The sequence below is a fragment of the Sorex araneus genome, chromosome 4 (genome assembly GCF_027595985.1).
Source record: "Sorex araneus isolate mSorAra2 chromosome 4, mSorAra2.pri, whole genome shotgun sequence".
Taxonomy (NCBI): domain Eukaryota; kingdom Metazoa; phylum Chordata; class Mammalia; order Eulipotyphla; family Soricidae; genus Sorex; species Sorex araneus.
The window spans coordinates 208,108,345-208,127,879 of record NC_073305.1 but is presented as its reverse complement, the minus strand read 5'-3'; the positions used below and the strand labels follow the sequence as shown (position 1 = coordinate 208,127,879).

Here is a 19,535-nt window from a genome sequence, read left to right as displayed (position 1 = left end):
TCTGTGTCTGCACCTCTGTGCATGTATTACCTTTTCTATCATTCCTTGGGGACTTTTCCTTTTATTAACTCTTATTTAATGTAAGACGAATCGCAGTAATTACGAGCAGTTCCTGGGGTCCCAGGAAAGATCGCAGTGAAAGATGGTTTCTGAGGCCGCCATCTGCTCTGGGGGAGTGGAGGGGCTTGGAGCCTGGGCCCAGCCCCAGGACCCAGTGGAACTTGCACCCTAGGGAGAAACAGCACTGACAGATCACCCGGGACTGGGGTTGTCTTTGCTGTGAAGTACAAAAGAAGGGACAGACTGTGGCCCCTCCTTGTATGCCAGCGGACCCCTGGCCTCCGTGGCTGGAGGGGGTGAACAGGCACATCCCAGCAGTCCCAGGAGCCTTCATCCTCAGGTTACCACTTTGGGAGTAAGCTATAGGACTCCATTTTGACTTTTCTTTTTCTCCAATACAAAATAGGTGACAAAGAAGTCCTTAGAGCACTGAGGCAGGAGCTCCATTGCTTGTTCCAGGGTAGCTGTAGGGCTGGGACACCCGCCAGACACCCACAGGCCCAGCATCAGTAGAGCACGGGCAGCCGCACAGCCTCCTGTCAGCTCGCAGAGGCTGGTGGTGGTGTGATGAGGAAATGTGTGTTTGAGGCACCGTGGTTGATTCATGACGCTTTATTCTGCACAGGGAGACTAAGGCCCAGGACAATCTGGCTCTGGGAGTAGTTAACATTTGTTAGGTAGGTCTCAAAGTACCTCAACATAACATATCTCAAAGTAAGATAATAAGATATTATCTTAATGCACACACACACACACACACACACACACACACACACACACACACACCGCGATCTGAATTTTATTTATTTATTTATTTATTTTTGCTTTTTGGGTCACACCTGGCGATGCACAGAGTTTAGTCCTGGCTTTGCACTCAGGAATTACTCCTGGTGGTGCTCAGGGAACCCTGTGGGATGCTAGGAATCGAACCCGGGTCAGCCACATGCAAGGCAAATGCCCTACCCGCTGTACTATCGCTCCAGCCCCACGATCTGAATTTTACAGATGAACTCAAAGTAAGAGATGATTGGTAAGTTGGCCAAGGATACTCAGGGTATCATCCAGAGCTCTTTGGGTCTTCCTGGAGCATCATTCATTGTCCCCTTTTAGACATTAAGCCAGAGACGACCACTCATTTCAGAGCCTAAAAGATGAAGGGAAGTGAATGGACAGAGAGCAGTATATTTTCACAGTAAATCCACGGGTATCAGTTCCATTCTTCTGCGTGGCAGTTTGCTTCTTCTGTGAGCTGTGTGGTATTTCCAGAAACTGGCCACATCCTTCTCATTCCCGAGTCCTTTCTTTCCTTCCTCCCGCCACCTTTTGATTTCTCCCTCAGGTAGCTGGTTGTGGATACAACTGTGTACTAAATAGATCATTTCCCTTGCTGTCATGCAACTCGCATTCTGTCAGGGAGAGAGACGGGAAATACCCAGATAAAACATGTTGAAGAGAAATTGGGTTAGAAAGTGAAATTTAATAAAATGGTGAAGAGGTAGGGAGGGGCAGTCTGATGTTTCAGGATGGCCAGGGAGACCCTCTCTAAGCTGGTGGCATTTGTTAAGACAAGGGAGGGAGGCAAATGTTTGTCTTTGGAAACCGCTTAACAGAGGCAGCTAGTGGTAGGGCTGGGAAGTGGAAGAAGCATCAGAAGAAAGAAGCCAACCGTGATCAGAGTGAGCGGGGCCCAGGGTAGGCAGGTACACCAGGTGTGCCTTTACACCATGATGAGGACCATGGGTTTTGCTCTGGGTGAGATGGAAATTTTCTGGAAGATCTCAGGTGCTCTGTCTTTTGTCTGAGAAGGGCTTTAGTGACTGTCGAGGGTCTTGTGCAGAAGGAGGAAGACTGGGTAAGATGCTGCTGCTGTGATGCAGGTACAGACAGTGGCACCATGGAGATGGAGGACGTGGTCAGCCACCTGTTCTACTGAAGATCTAGGTGATCAGTTGTGGTGTGGCATAGAGTCCACAAGTAACTCCCCAGTCCACTCGCTCCTGGCCCAGAGAAAAGGGAGGCGGAAGCTCTGGCTGGTCAGAGGCTATTGCCTGTGGTAGCCTTCAACAGTGACTCGGGAAGGTAGGATTGACTGTCGTAGAGTATAGTGTGGATCCCCCAAGAAGCAGACGTGGATGCTGATAGATGAGACTTGTAAGAGGGGTAGGGAGGAATGTGGTGGCGAGGGTGATGGGGCAAAGTGATGGGGAAGGTGCATTCATCAGATGACATGGGAGTTACATACCGAGGTGAGGGCAGAACAGGAGGGTCGGCTTAGAATATTTTGCAGACACAGCTCTGAAAGGTTTACGGTCAGGGAAGAGCCCTCCAGCCAGAGGGCCTGATCCAGCAATGCTCTCTGCAGCTCCTTGCACTGTCCTAAGCACCGCTGTAGAGGAGAGGAAAGAGAAGTCCGTGTTGGTGCACAAAGGTCAGTGCCTCATATCAGGGCTGGTTTGGGTGCATGTGAGAACAGGATGACAGGTACAAGGAAAAAGGACCATCAAAAATGAAGGTTGAGCTTTATCTTGTGCTGGCAATGGTGAGAGTCAGGACTAGTTTGTCTGCATATTAATCTGATCTTGACAACAATCTACGAGACCGCACATGAGCATCACATCCAGCAGTTAGTATCAGGGTTGGGACACTGTGGCATAGAGACATTAAAACCAGTGACTTCTGAATTTGGCAAGTTTGGTCAGCAACTATACCACCTCTGCTTCACTGATGACATTGTTCTAATAACATAAAACATTAGTCAAGCAGCACGAAGGCTGGCCGACTTCGACCGACCGTGAGTGTGGAAAGGTTGGACTGCAGCTGAATCTCATGAAGCCAATGTTCATGAGAAACGAACTAGTTCCTGACATTCCATTTGCTCTCAATCGAACGAATATCTCCGAATGCAGTCGTTACATGTAACTGGGTCGAGAACTCAATATGACAAACGACTTGGCACCAGAACTGCTCAGGAGGAAGAGAGCAGTGTGGAACGCCTTCAAGAGCTTCGAAGAAGTTGTTAAGAGGACGAAGAACCTCCGGCTGTGGGCACATCTTTTCGACTCCACTGTTCTTCCTGCACTAACGTATGCCTCAGAGACATGGGCCCTACGCAAACAAGACGAGAACACTATTCAGGTCTCCCAAAGAGGAATCCAAAGAGCAGTGCTTGCAGTATCACATTTCACTCAAGTGAGAGAAGGAATCTGGAGTTCCAACCTCTGTCGACAGTAGAGGATCAGGGATACTGTTTCGTTTGCTAAAGTCATTGAAGATCAGATGGGCCAGACATGTAATGAGATTTGGAGATGACCACTGGACTAGAGCTGTTACCGACTGGATTCCATGGGATGTCGAAAGAACGCCTGGCTGCCTACCTACAAGATGGTCAGACTTCTTCGTCAAGACCCTGAATGAACAGTTTGAGGCACTTCGTGTTCCTGGAGTGAGCAGACACCATTGGGCTACACTAGCACGCGACAGGCACGAATGGAGATATTCCCGGTGCCCCGCTCGAGATGAGCAATGGGATGACAAGTGATACAAGAACTTCTGAATTCAGATGTGGCCTGTGGAATCCAGAGTCTTTCGTCTTAGGCACTTTGTTCAGAGCAAATATTGCTGGATTTCCTTCTTCCTGGGCTCTGCCTAGCAGTCTAGCGGGAGTTGTTTTGGCTGAAGGCCCAGGATCAAACTAGACAATTGTCATAATGCCATTTTCTGCTCAAAACTCCATTTCCTCCACCCCCAGAGGCTCACTAACTATGCTAGGGATAAAGCCCCTACTGTCCAGTCTTCCATTCTATTTGCAGGTCTTATACTGGGGTCCCATCAATGTTTGTTGGATAAAGCACTTAAAAATTAAAAAGTGATTGAGTCTACATTGCCTGTAATCTGTCTCTCGGATTCCAGAGGGGTCAGCTCAACGTCTTGGACCTAGAAGCATATTTGCTTGAAAATACTATTCTCAATGTCTCAGTCTTAAGAACTGATCAAAAGGAAAGAGTGGCGTCCTCCACATCTGCCTGGTGGCCTAGTTGATCATGGGTTCTCACACTTACCTGTGTTCCAATGATTTCTTTTTCCAATAAAAGGAATTACTGCCTTTATTCCAGTAAATAAGCATACCCCTATCTAAAATTGGTCAATAGGATATTAACAAAATGAAAGAAATTAATGAAATTTCCAAATAATCATAACCAAAATGCCAGAAACACATGATGAAAGTCAGGATGAGAAAAAGAACTCTATAATATGGAAAGCTTACTAATGACAGGCCATTCAACAAGTGACATTGTGTCACTCATTATTGTTTCAGCAAATTTCAATGTCAGTAAAAAGCATATTTTAAATGATGGACTTTATAAATTTTTTCTGATGAGTTTTCACGACACCACACACTGTCCTAGACTTCCTGGCTCACAACAATCAGTACTTTATTGTGTCTTATGTTTCTGTGCAGAGAGGCTCTTGCACACACGCCTGGCTGTCTTCCCTGGGGCCCCTCGGAGGGGATGGGATCCAGCTTCCCTCCCCACCTCGAGCAGAGCTCCCGGCAGCTGAAGACCACTGCAACTTAGCTACAGCCATGCTGGAGGCCCCTCTCCAAACGTTTGGACAGGCTTCATGCATGAAGGTACCAGCAGAGGAACCCAGGTGTGTGTAATCTCATCAACGGCCAACATCCAGAGAGAGACTTAAAAGCAAGTTCTCAGAAGCGATATTATGTAGCCTACTTCTCCCTCTGGGAGAAACTGGCAAGCTTCTGAGCATTTCCTGCCCACATGTGGCAGCCTTGCAAGCTTCCCATGGTGTATTCATATGCAAAATCCAGTAACAAGCTGGATCTCATTCCCCTGACCCTGAAGAGCCCCCAGTGCAACATCCTTAGGAGGGCTGAGTCAAGATAGACTTCTAAGATCTCAGGGAAAGGATGAAATGAGATGTTACTGAGCCCGCCTGAGAAATCGGTGATTAACGGGATTTCGTGATTTGATTTGTGATGTTTCTGTGCAGGTGAGGTGGTTCTGGTTCTGGGCCAACTCCATGACTCTGTGGCCGACACTGGCTGGCTGGATGCATCTGGAGGGTCCAGTTCATGCGTGACAGTTGGCTCATTGCCGGCTGGGACAGTAGACCTGACCCAGCCACATGTCTCTCATTCTGTAGCAGGCTCTGAAACAGCGCTCGCTGATTTCCCAAGGGAGGAAGAGAGTAGCTTCCAGGTTGCAAGCCCAAGTCATCCTCTGCTCCTATCAGTATCTCACTTATTATTGTCCCATTGACAAAAGGGCCAGATCCCCAGTGCTGATGAGTGAGTTCCACCTCTGGTTGAGAGAACTTGTAGACGCACACGTTGTGCATCTTTATGTGTTGAAGGAATCTGTGGCCACTTTTGGTAATGTAGCATACCCTTCTGTCTGGGTTCAACTCCTTTGCCAGCATTACATCCCTCAAGTGGGCCCTGATTTTTCTTTTCCTCATGTCATCTCAGTTGGCATCTCTGACTTTGCCCCAAGTCTGTTGCTTCCATTCAGTTTTTAAATATGTGGACATTTGTCTGAATGGACTGGGTTTTGCCTCTTGGCTTTTATGAAATTCTGACTATCTCCATATAGACTATTGCTTTCGCCTTCAGTTTATCCTTCCTTCTTTCCCTCCTTCTCTCTTCCCTCTTTCCCTCCTCTCTTTCTCCCTGCCTCCCTCCCTTCCCTCCTTTCTTTCTACTTCCCTCCTTCCTTTCTCCCCCTTCCCTCCTTATTTCTTTCCTTCCTTTCTTCCCTTCTTACTTCCTGACCTCCCTCTGCCTTTCTCTCCTTCTCCCCTTCCCCCACTTTTTATTTACTCTGCCTTCCTGTGTCCATTTCATGCAGTTGAGTCCTCTGTAATGTTTGTGTAGCATCTCTCTCAGACCCATGTTTAACAGGGTAAATGGATGGTGTAATAGTAGCTCACGCCACATTTGAAGTAATACGGGAAAACTGAGATGGAGAAGCTAATTCTATTCTCGTCCTACACTCCCCCATTCGCTGCACTTTCCCCTTCTCAGCAGTTATCTGACATGTTTGGTTTTTTCCCCATCTTCCCTGCTGAACTAAAGTTTCTTTGCATAAAAAGATCATATTTGTCTGATTTGCTATTATATCTTGACCCCCCCCAGCACAGTGTCTACCTTCAGGACACATTTCATAAACATGTTGTATTAAGTTGAATCGAAAGCTACAGAAATGATATAACATTTGAACTGGAGTCCAAACAATAGCAAATGATATTTAATACACAGCAACTGTGTGAGTCGCTGGGGTTATTCTCACTTTATAAGTGAAGAAACAGGCCCAGGGTGGGGGTGGAGGGGAGTAACTGATTTGCTCTAGATCAGATAGATGGTAAAGGATTGGATCCAGGCTATGTGCATTCTGCTGACAAATTACCATCAAACACAGGGGAACAAAACCCTGAGAGTGAGAGATCTGCAGTCTCTTTTATTGATGACTCACCCCTGGTATTCACAATTCTGCCTTGCTCTTTACCTGTCCATCAATTCATCCATCCTTCTGGCCATCCATTGCTATCATCAGCCCAAACAGCCAAAAAATATTGAATAAACTCCTGACTTCCTTTTATTCATAGCTAGATCCCCAGTACTGAGAAATGCCTGGTATGTAGCTGATACTTGATAAGGACTTAGTAAATGAGTGTCCCAGGGAGTTGGAAGGCAGGGAGACCTTAAGGCATGGATTCTGGAGTCAGTTACATTTGGATTCATATCCTTGATCTACCATACAGGAGCTAGGCAACCTTCTGTAAGCTCTCCAGTCTGCCTCAACTATTCAAGTGCCCATGGGATTAATGAAAGTGCTTGCCTCATGGGACTGTTGACTCACTCAAACACCTAGTCCTATGCACACGCCTATCCACATTCTTGTAGAATAATGCTTGGCTTGTGTAGCCTCACTGTAGTGTCATTGGTTTGTTATTGTTAAATAAACAGCATAGAATGTTGATAAAAAAAAAAAAAAAAGACCAGGCCACTGGCGTCATTGAACTTACATCTAGAGAATTTAATTACCAGACAAACCAGATAAACCTAAGGAGAACTGCAGAAAAACAAATGTTCCCCTGAAGCTTCACTTTGATCTGAAATTGTTTTCTTGTTTATGTCATAGAACCTTAGACTCCTGGGTATCTAAAACCATCGCTACTCGCTACTCTTACTTTGGGGTAGAGAGCTTCCAATTGGGGAAGGAGGGAAAACTCCCCCTCTGGGGAACCTTGTTCATTCATGGTACCAACAGTGGTACCATATGGTTTTGTGTGCCCAGCTAGGCTGTGTCCACAGTGAGTATGTAGCCCTGTCTCTTTATTCCTCGATACAGACAGAAGCACCTTTGTCCCTGTGGGCTGAGTGGATTTCAAGCAATCCCTGGGTAGTGTGACAGTGGCTCAGTCTAGTTATGTGCATATTAAGTTGTGTCTGCAGGCTCCAACTCGATTTCCTATTCATAGGAGTAATCTGGAGCTCAGCGGTGGGAATTCCCAGCATTTTTAAGTCAATCTCTTTTGCAGTCCCAAAGGAGGGGGTGTCACAGCCGTGGAGGTGTTCCACACGCTCTCCGTGATGGTTACTGGCAGCTGTGTGATCTGTACACCCAGGCACTATGGGCTACGGGAGCCCAGGGCAGTAATTCTTACCTCTGACTCCCTGCTTCCCTGCAGATTGATGTATACGATAAAATGCCCAACAGCAGGCGCATTAGGACCCGAGGCCATAACTCAGGCAAGGCTAATGTTCCCTTTTCTCTTGCAAAGATTTCTGAAATACAGACTCAGGTAATCAAAGGCTTTTGGAATTCGACGGGATATAAAAAACCTCCACCGTGAAACCAAACTTAACTTGACCTAAAGTCTCTTCCAGCGTGATTGCAACCATTTCCTCACTCCTTCACCAACCGTACTAAATTTTCAACCCTTTCGAGAAAGCACCCTGCTTTGGGGCTTTCGTACCATCTGGTGGGTTCGTTTTGGATGTCGGATTAGCTCATGAAGAATTATAGAGACATAGGTGCCAGGAAGTCCAATTCACACTAGATCACGGAAAATGAAAATCATCCATTAATACCTAATGAAAGGTCCATATGTACGTCTGGCTCCAGGGGCTGTTTGATTCAGGATATGGAGTCTAACAGGAGCCGACCTTTGGCTGAACTTCCAAAACTCTCCATTCACAAGATCTGCTGTTTTCACGGGAGTTTTGAGATTCTCCCTGTAAGATGCAGATTCCATCAGATACAGACCTCATATTCTAGTAGTAGTATGTGGAGTGAAATCCAGACCACTTTCCTCTACCCCTACTGATATCCTCTCCTCTCCACCGACTCTAGATAAAATTATGGGATGCATGGACAAGCCGAAGTTCCTAGAGCTGTGGATGTGATCCTCCCGCCCAATCAACAATACTGAGAAGGGAGCAATGGTTTCCCAAGAGAAAATTTTATTTTCACTAGAAAGGAGATGGATCCTGGACGAGGGACAACTTTTTTTTTTAGATTTTCTGGCAAAAAAACACTTCTCAATGTCACAAATTATACTTCCCCATGATCTTTCTAGGCAGAGACTATTATGTAGCTGCTCTGCTTCCATAACTCCTCATGCAAATTGTTCATTCATGGCACCGACAGTGGTACCATATGGTTTTGCGTGCCCAGCTAGTCTGTGTACACAGTGACTGTGCAGCCCTCATCTCCTTATTCCTTGATATGGACAGAAGCCACTTTGTCCCTGTGGGCTGAACTTCCTTACATTGTATTTTGGTCGTTCTTCTACTGATCTCTTACCCCATCATGCTTTGAGATCTACCAAGGAAACCACCATACCTGATGCTTATTGGAACGGCCCAGCCTTGTACCAAGTTAAATGAAGGGACTAAATCTTACACTGATCTTTAATTTTACTCCACTAGTCCTTACTCTTATATTCTAAACCTTCTGCCTCATCATTCCTAGGATCAAGCCATCTCCTCCTTCCTCTTGCCTGAGATTATCCTATTTGGTGATTGCATTAGGTTGGAGAGGGTCCTCCAAAATTCTTGCCCCCAACCCCGAGTTTATAAATGAATCCTGTTTTGGGAACAGGGACTTTGAAAATAGTCAAGAGGGGGTCACACTGCATTGGGGTGGACTAGTCATTTTAAGAGATGCAGAGGAGACGGGAATGACTTGTGAGATGCAGGAATGACTTGTGAACATGTAGGCAGAGATTAGAATGATACAGCTGTAAGCCATGGGTCCTTAAGGGGTCTGAAACTGCCATAAAATACAAGAGTCAATTTTTCTCTAGAACCTTCAGTGGGAGCCTGTCTTCCATCAAGTACATCATATCTCAGTTCATGTAATGGTTTTGGAAAGCAAGAGACCCCAGTTCATAGCCAAGAGCTACCTCTCACAAGACGTGTTATTTAGCTTCTGCCGGTCTGTTTCTTCATCCTTGGTTGGGGATAGAGTTGTGAGCTGGATTCATTGCTGCATGTTCCATGTTCAGCCATTCAGCCCAAAAAACTGCTACTTTGATAGCTTCTTTAGAACTTGGAATAAGAGGCCATCGTGTTTGACTTAGTGATTCCTTCTCTTTCCCAGTTGCCTTCTCCCCCAGCTTATGTGGCAGGCTTCCAACCATGGAGCAATCCTTCTGGCCCTTGTCTCTCTATCATTGGGTGTCAGTCTCATATCATGATGTTTTGTATTCCACAAATGATTTCAGTCATTCTATGTCTCTCTCTCTCTCTCTTTCTCTCTCTCTCTTCCTCTCTCTTTCTGACTCACTTCACTTAGCATGATAAGCTCCATGGCTATCCACTTATAAGCAAATTTTATGACTTCATCTTTCCTAATTATCTGTAATCTGTATTGCAAACAATAGTACCCATAAGTAGAGAGAAAAAGACTAAGAGGGCAATTGTCTGCCATAGAGGCAAGGGGAGGGGTGGGACAGGGTTGTGCAAGGGGAAGGATACTGGGGACATTGGTGGTGGAAAGTGTATACTGGGGGAAGGATGGTTCTTTGATCATTGTATGACTGAAACTCAAACATGAAAGTTTTGTAACTGTAGTTCATGGTGATTCAATTTAAGGAAAAAAAAAAGATTTGTAATAGTGGAGCTTCACCCCAAATCTTTTTCTTTTCACCGTTCACTCAAACTTTCTTTAGTCACAAAGGCTGTGGCTTGAAGTCCTCCAGTATAGTATCATAAAAGGCAAAACAGAGGAGAAATATCACCTCCCTTGCTCTAGACATTTACTTCAAATGATACAACCCCACATGATTGGCCAGTCTTTGAGAGCCACCTTGCACTGTTGGATGGAGCTTTTTGGTGATAAAAATTGTCCAGGTGCACTCACACCTGCTTCCCCAGTAAGGGCTTGTCCAGATGGTTGTTAGGCCTCAAGGGCAGGACCTTGTGTTTATCTCTGTGACATTTCATGTTGTGTAATTCAACTTTGCACAGCAGCTGGTGGAAATCTTCTGGGATCCGGATTCCTTTACGGAGCATATTGCCTACAAGATGAAGTCCCAATTTAGTAACACAGATACATTTTTTTATCAGCCTTTAGTCATACCCTTGATAGAAACATTGAATACTGGTCAAAGGTCAGGATCACCCTTTTTCTTGGCTAATATATTAAAAATTACTCTGGAAGTATCTAGAGGCCTTGAGTCAGGCTCTGGAAGGCCTCCCATAAACTCCCAGCTACTCTCAGAGAGAAAGAAGGGTGTTTCTGTCTCACACAACAAAGCTGGGTTCCCCGGGGTTAGTTTCAGCAACAACTACACGAACAGAACTAATGAACTAATTTAATTCAGAAAGATCTTAGAAGTTCTTAGAGGATTAACCGATGTGTCTTTGGATGAGCAATGAACCCACACTTTAGGAGGATATTGGAAAATACATGAGCTGTAATTGCTCACCTTAATTAAGAACTTACTTTGGGGCAGACACAATGCACTGACTCACTTAATATCCTCAACAGAATCTTGAGGTGAATCCCATTTAGTCCACGAGGAAATCTAGTCTGTGGAAGGCTAAGGAAGTTGCCTAGGCAGAGAAGTGGCTCCGTGTTGGAGCATTAGAGCATGTGTGCGTGCGTGTGTGTGTGTGTGTGTGTGTGTGTGTGTGTGTACCTATCTGATCCCCAACAATGTCTGACTTTCCCCTGAAAACGGTCTCCAGCCCTGCCTTTGTGATTCCTGGCAGTAGCCAAATTTTCCAGCCTTGGATAACCATACAGAACAACAAGCTGAAGGAGAAGGATGGACGGGAGGGGGAACAAAGTAAATCACCCAAAGCAGGTACTACTCATTGGTAGGACGCTTTCTCAGTCTCATGCAAATTTTTTTCCAAGATTCTGGGATTACCAGGCTTCTCCCTGAGTGCCCCGGTGTGTCTTGGAGCAGGTGGCATTTGTGTGGTTGATCTATTAATGAAGCACGTGTCCTTTGGAGCTCCCGTGTTTCACTTGGTTGGGGGCCCTGACTCAGTGGAACCTCTCCTTTCTCTGCCACCTAGCATAGTACCGGGCGCCGGGCGGACGCTCAGTAAATGGCTGTTGGATGAACTCCAGGCTCCAGATGTACATGTGCCCTAACTCATTTTAGTAGAAGGAGAGCTTGATTTAGGGTCCTTTTATATTGACATGCAACCACCTCTGTGCAGTAGTTCTGAGTCCCAAACGGGAGCGCTTTCCTCCTGGAGCACTAGAATTAATTAAGGTCTGTGACACCCTTTAAAATCCCTTCCAATATATAACCATCCTCATCAGGCTAAGCACAGGCAGCATTATGGAGCCATTACTGGGCCTGATGCTAATGGGCATTTGTCAGCCTCCTCCCCCTCCGCAGTGGAGAGACCTGTAAGTCCCCCAGTAATTGCCAAATAACTCATGGAGTGCTTGGGTTGCTAAATTAATAGATGAAATAATAGAGTGAAAATAGGAACAGGCATGTGGAATGAATAGAGACGTCCCAACAGGGAGGTTTTTCCCTGCGTGTATGTCTTTTAAATAAAGGCTGGGACTCCAGTTAGGAAGGCGAGAATGGAGTTTTATAGACTGTGGGACAGCTCCGCGGTTTCCTGGGAGGATGTGATGGCTGTAGTCGATTGATCAATGACTCTGGTAGTTTCTTCCTGAAGTAGAGGGAAGCTAGTCTGAGTTGAAGGGGGAGAAAGTAGACAGACATGATGAAGTCCCCAAAGCATAGCACGTACCCCCAGACTGTACTTGAGACTGGTTCTAATTCAGTATCACTGTCACTGTTGTCACTGTCATCCCGTTGATCATCGATTTGCTCAAGCGAGCACCAGGAAAGTCTCCATTTGTCCCAGCCCTGAGATTTTTAGCAGCCTCTCTTTACTCATTCTTTCCAGCGGGGCCATATTGGAGGCTCTTTCAGGGTCAGGGGAATGAGACCCATCATTGTTACTGTATTTGGCATATCAAATACGCCATGGAGAGCTTGCCAGGCTCTGCCATGTGGGCAGGATGCTCTCGGTACCTTGCCAGGTGCTATTTCCCAGAGAGGGAGTCGCTGCCATTCATGCACGACCTCAGGGGAGGACCAGCAGCAATCAAGAGACAGAAGACAGGAGCCTCTCATTCAGTGTTTAATGTTTATTAGATATATAGATTTAGCATGGAACTTGTCCTTTAGAAAACTGGGTTTCTAGAAGCAAACAAAAAAAAAAGCCTTGGATGTACCAAATTAGCCACCAAAAAATGGCAGGTTGAGGATGGTAAGGTAGTTAGGAGTTTCGGAGATGTGCCCTACCTGAGTTTGACCCCAGCAGCACAGTGCCCCTAAGGAGCCCTCAGGCACCTAGGGTCTGGGTAATCCGCCCACCCCAAGGCCCCACTCCCACTGCATCCCCAAGTCCCAGCACTGGACTACTAGCCTGCCTGACCAACTGTCACTGGGAATGAACCCTAAATCCTCTCTGATCATTGCTTGGGGGACCCCTGAAAGCCAAACCAAAGTGAATGTGGGTGAGTGGCAGATTCTCAGGAGGGACTTGAACTTTGAGAGATGGACCGAGGTCAGTGTTTGTGTGCAGAGAGCAGTGGTGGACAGACAGGGCGGTGCTGGCGCTCAGCGTGGGCTGTCCTGGTAGGGTTTGCTGTGGATGGTGGAAGCCTCATGGTTGTGTAGGTCACCATCTGGCCTCCTTGGTGATGGTTCTGTGTCAGTGAGGGACTGGCCAGGTGATCCCCAGAGCACAGGCCCTCAGTGCAACAGGGAACTCGGAAGTCAAAGAGCTGAGAGATCTGTATTTCTTAAACACGGAGGATCCATCCTAGAGCTTCATACATACCAGGCAAATGTGAGTGGTGTTCCCCAGCCCACGATTTCGGTTTGAGTCTAAGCGCTGTCCCTTTGGAGAAGTAAGAGCTGGGGTGAAGAACGTCACCTTGTGATTTTGACTTTTCTCATTTGAAAAATGGCAGCAACGGAGCACATATTGAGGCTCTTTTTTTTTTCCACCACATATTCAGGCTTTTTTTTCCCCCACATCGAAACGATCATTTACTTTGTGGAAATATCATCTCTAGAATTCTGCATGGGATCAGTAAGTGATGGCACTGTCTGTTACTATTATAATGGGCGTTATAAAAATTCCGTGCGGTAAGAATAGAACTAAGGACCAGGGCCCACTGGTGAGATAGATGAGACCCACAGAGTCCTACTCAGACTTTCCGGGTGGCACAGATGGGGCAGAAAGAGTGCCCCGACTTGGGCCTAGAGTCAGAGAGAACCTCCTGCAGGAATGTCTGTTATTATTATCATTTATTTCCCTGGGGGCCTCCCAAGCATTATTCAGGGTGGTTCAGAGACCACTCCCAGCGATTATCAGCCACGCAGGCTGGCGGTTCAGTTCTAGGGCCAGAATATGCCAGGCTGTTTGGGCCCTGCTGTACCAGGTACTGTACTGCCAAGGCCACTTCGGGAGTGTAGGGTAATCTTTTTTAAAAATTTTATTATTTTTTTTTTATTGAATCACCCTGATATACAGTTACAAAGCTGATCATGGTCGAGTTTCAGTCTTGCAGTGTTCCAATGCCCATCCATCCACCAGTGTACATTTTCCACTACCAATGTTCCCACCTTCCCTCCTGCCACCCTCTTCCCAACCTGTCTCTATGGCAGGCACTTCTCTTCTTTCTCTCTCTGTCTCTGTCTTTGTGTCTCTCTCTGTCTCTGTCTCTCCCTCTCCCTCCCCCATCCCGCCACCCACCACTTCGGGCCATTATGGTTTTTGCAATACAGTTACTGAGAGGTTATCATGTTTGTTCTTTTTACCTGTTTCCAGCATGCAGCTCTTATCCAGAGTGACCATTTCCAACTCTCTTTGTCATGGTGGTCCTTCTCTATCGCAACTGCCCTCTCCCCCAGCCCTTGAGGCAGGATTCGAACCTGGGACCAATCCTCCTGGTATAGGGGAATCTTCAGCGCCATACTTGGGTGATGCTAGGAGGCCTCTAGGGCTCATCTAGGGCTACCCCTGGCTATGCTTGAGAGGCCATGTGGTTCTGATTCAGGCACAGCATGGCCTGTGCCCTCACCCCTGTACAATCTCCACAGTCCTCTTCTTCTTCTTTTTTTTTTTGGTCTCCCCCAAAATGCTCAGGAGCCCAAAGTTGATCTTCAGTCAACTGGGCCAAACAATTCAATGCTCAGAATGCTGCTTGGGTCCAATTTGTTCTCTCTCTCTCCTTTGGGCTGTTGTGATTTGCAGTAGGGGCACTGAGTGGCCATCATGTTCAGTCTCTAGTCTACTTTCAGCACACATCTCCCTCCCCGCGCAGGATCTCCAATCACATTTCACTTGGTGTTCCCTTCTCTGTCTGGGATGACTTTCCCCCAGCGTGAGAGGCCAGCCAGCTTCCAAGCTATGGAGCCACGGGTTGGTGCTTTTAGAAAGGTTTCTGGAGTGTGATGTTCAGGACACAAACGGACTGGGTTAGGGAGACCCAGGGGCTTAGTGCACCTGACTAGCTCTACACTGCTGAAATTGTGATCTTGAAATTGTGTTTCGATTCCAGGAGAGGAGGGTTTCAGAGGGAAGAGAGCAGAGCAGAGGGCTCTGTCAGCTTCCTGGTAGTAGTTTTCAGTAGTCTTTCCTCTAGACCATTGGTTTAATATGGTAGGTTGTCTTCCCAGCAACTCTCTTTTGATTGCAAGCATATAATGAAGGTGTGCTTTAGGATTGTCCCTGCGCCAGGGAGAATTCAAGCCGAGCCCTCTCATCCCCAGCAAAACATCCATTCCAAGCTGAGTCTGATTCATCTAGAGTTTTAGAGCCCCTATTCCACTCTTGAGGGCTTATGACTACTCTGGGCCATTGTAAAGGGGCTTTGTCCACATGGGGGTAATTCGGAGAGTGCTAAGCAAAGTCTTTGCTTTGCTGGCTGCAGTCTTTCCCAGTGCCCTGGAGAGGAACAGGGATCATGGGAAGGTAAAGTGCATACCCGAATGGTAGGATGCAGGCCTAGGTTTCTGCCTCTAGAGCCAGGACCTCCAAACTTTCCTCTCCTTAGCTAGGCCAGGCTGAAGATCCCAGCCCACTGATCTGACTCTTGGGGATGCTAGGGAACCCAGGAATCCTGTTCTCTTACCTGGTGTCAATTTGCATGACTGAGATTTGGGTCTTTGAAACTCAGCTCAGAAAGCCTTTGTGCTCAAGACTGTATTTCTTGCCTGGAGTTTCAAAGGCATGGTTTGTACCTCAAAGGCCAAACCCTGAGTCTTTTGCCTTTTGGATCTCTGCAAGGGGAAAAAACAAACCAACCCGTGTCTTCCTGAAGAGAGTGGGCATCAAATGTTCTAGTTATTGAAGGAATAACCGGGATACCCGGATTCCTCAGAGATGAAAGAACCAAGGAATTTTTGATCGGCTTTACTTTACAAGGACTGATCCCCAACGTATTTGAACAAGAAAGGAATTGACCTCCAATTCAAGTTTGCATCTGCCCAATATGACACACATGTGTCTTGTAGAGTTTTTCCAAGGAGAGTAGTGAAAGCAGGGTGAAGAGGAACCCGAGGGGACTGTATCCCAGGAAAGAAGCTGAATGTTGTAGCTTCAGTGTCCTCTGTTTACAGCTGGTAGAGGGCTGTGGAAATTCTGGTTATCATTTTACACTGAACTCAAAAGGAGTTGCATCGTTAGTGAATGGTATGCAGAGCCCCAACTCAAAGGTCTGTGAGAAATGAGTTAATGTGGTGAAGGGTCAGTATTGGGGATGGTCAGGAAAAAAGAGGGAAATTGAGATGTTTTGTTTTATTTTTTATGGTCATTGTTCATGTGGCTCCATTTATCAGGAGAACCTGCTCAGACCATGAAGGGCTGTTTTCTTTTATTATTCATGTTTCAGAGCTGAATACAATAGTATGATACAGAACTTCACCGAACACTGTGATGACCAGGTCAATACCTTTGGGTGCATTCAGGGAATCCTGTTTTCTTTTCTTTTCCTTTTTGAAATAGCATCTCCTTCTGAAGTTACATTTTCATTGATTCATATGTATTCCTTATCTCCTCATTTTACAAGCAGAATTTCTAGAGCATAGACTGTTGGGATGAGGTATTTTGTGATTCTGGGCCCTTGTTCATTCTGGGACTTTCGAACAAGTCTGCTCATAGACTCTTGCTCCCTGAATCTATTTGGATGCCTTTAGTTGGTTGAGATGGAGCAGTCAGATGGACGTGGAGGAGAAAATCCTCATCTTGCCTATCTCTAAGCCTTGTTTAAGACTAAAAACAAGATGGCTCAGCTGCTCACTGCTTTTTTAGCATTGATGTCAGAAGCAGCGTTGGAAGGCTTGGCTGGTGGATTTGGGTCTGCCTCCTTAAGTGAGGCCCAGAAAATGTCTTTGATGTTGACCTTCATTTGTTTATCAAAATGAGAAGAGCCTTTGTCTCCATCTGTGCCCTCGATCTGCCTTGACTTTAGGGAACCTAGCTTTTCAACTCAGAATTATGAAAAGAATCCTGGAATGTGAAGTTGGAGCTCTTTCACCCTAAGAGAGGGGCCGGAGATGGTTGAGATGATTTCCTGATTTCCTGAAGCATTTTCAAAGCTCAGGAAGACCACCTGGTCCAGCCAAGACCCCAGAGCCTGCTACTTCAGAGCATTTGGAAGTACTCTGGGCTCTTCTTCCCCAATCACATTTGAGTTGTCACAGAAGAAAAGATTTTAAAAGCTCATGGTCTCCAGCCCATTATTTAGAGCAGGCGCTTCCCCCCCCCCTTTTTTTGGGTTACAACAGCAATGCTCAGGGATACTCCTGGCTCTAGACTCAGGAATCACTCCTGGATGGTGCTTGGGGCCAGGTATATGGGATGCCTGGGATTGAACCTGGATCGGCTGCTTGCAAGGCAAACGCCTAACCTGCTGTACTATCACTCTGGTCCCAGAACAGACTCATTTCTGCTAAACTGGACTCCTTTATTTTGAGGCCCTTTCATAACATTTTGGTCCAGTTGCAACCTGAGTCTCATAAATGTATGTACATTTATACATTACATATATACACATGAATTAAAAATGGTATTAAATCTAAAGAATATATGTTTATACGGATTTATGATGACTATCAAACACCGAAAAATAATACATTTACACACAGGGTTATACGTGTGTCACGTATGTCTCTGGGAGCATATGGTACCTTTAGACTCTGCATTTGAGTTTTATATCACTGTTCCAATGGAAGAGAAAAATAAGTCATTGGCTTCCTTAGTCGAAGGGAATTAAAAACAATAAAATGAGAAGAGGATATACTAACACCTTTTTTTTCCTCTGGCGTTTTAAAAGGAGAGATTAACAGTGTTAACGTCACATGAATGGTAACGCTTCGGTTTTAATCGGGAAGAGGGGAGGGAAACGGGAAAGCATGCCTTCTGTACAGTGTATTTTAATATTGTCTACTTTCTCAATTACTTAAATGCCGCTGGCACGTGTCTGTAACGAGGGCGATGAGTCTCAGGCTGTGGGAAGCAAAGGCCCCGTCAGACTCCAGAGTCTCATCTTGGGACTATGAGACTGGCCTGGCCACATCATCCCACCAGCCCTCCTGGGATCGTTTTTTTCCTCTCTGGAAGCTCAGTCTTCTGACACAATCCCCTCTCCAAATTCTCGGTCCCGGAACCGAGGAGGTTGAGTGGGGTGAGAAGGAAGAAGTCTCGAGGAGCCTGAGAAGACAAGCTATTTTTGGCAGATGGAGCAGCGTTTTTGGAGGCAGAAGGAAGGAGGCTGCGTGCTTGGCCTATTTTAGGGAAATCACAAGTGGGTTTTCTGGGATGGGTGGCTCCATATAGAAGAAGGCTGGAGAGGAGGTGGAGGGAAGAGAGAGGGGTGGTAGGTGCGGCCCACCCCGGAAACCAGGCAGGCCCTGTTCCCAACTCTGCACTGCAGCCGGAACACCTTCATGGAGTTGCTGCTGCCCCAAGCCCTTTGCACCGGTATTTCCAGGTCAATCGTGTTTGGGTGGTAGCAAGCATTCCTTCTGGGAACAGTCTATATCTATTTTTTGCTGCATGAATCTATTGATACATTTTGGGGGTGGGTGGGAGGATGTGAGCACTTCTAGGATTTCTGTTTGGCTGCATGGGATACGCAGGCTGTGACATGAGAGGAATTTCCCAAGATCCTAAAAGGAGATTTGTAAGAAATTGGATAGTCCAAGACAAAGATGTGCAGGAAGGACTTTGCATTAGGGGCATTAAAAAAGGAAGCTGTTTGGTGAGAAATGGATGAAGTGTCTGTTCGCTAGGCAGAAGCAGACAGGAAGACCAGGATCTGGCATGTGTCACTTATGTGGGTTTGCATGAACACTACCAAGTCATCAGGGAGGTAAGAGAGGACAGGGAGAGTGACTACAAAGCTAGTGACTTTGCCATCACTGTGGGTACCTATAACCTATAGCCTACAACATATAACCTATAATGCTGGGGAATGGGGTAAGGCATATGCCTTAGAATAATTGCTCTGACAGACTGAGAAGATAGTATTTAATCTGCCCTTTCGGTGGTAGAGAAAGATAGAAGTTCCCAGCCACCAAGGACTCCTTTATGGGCACATACAGACAAAGCAGGATCTGCCAAGGCAGCTTATACTTGATGGTGGCCTGAGAGTGGAGTGGAATGAGTGGAGAGTGGAGAAAGAAGGACATGAGTGGGGCATGGGAAAGCCACCACCTCTGTTAGGGGTGAGGCTTTCCTAGAAAGCCCCATGAAATTTCCCATAACTATTTTCTTACTCTTCCAGCCCTAGGATGCTAGATCTGGCAAGAAGACATGGCTTAATGCTGAGTGTGACCTTGAGTTAGGTTTCACAAGCTGGACTGTCTGAAAAGGCCCGCAACCCACAGCTTACCCATCCACACCAGAGTCCTAGGGTTCTACTTAGTTGCAGTGACAGAAACACAGC

The 19,535-nt window shown here is 46.3% G+C and overlaps 1 protein-coding gene across 1 annotated transcript in view; it reads left to right on the top strand.

Annotated features, from left to right (window-relative positions):
- The window catches only part of HS3ST4 (heparan sulfate-glucosamine 3-sulfotransferase 4), a 473,641-nt gene that overhangs the window by 200,959 nt on the left and 253,147 nt on the right, over window positions 1-19,535 (top strand). The gene's annotated exons all lie outside the window — the stretch shown is intronic.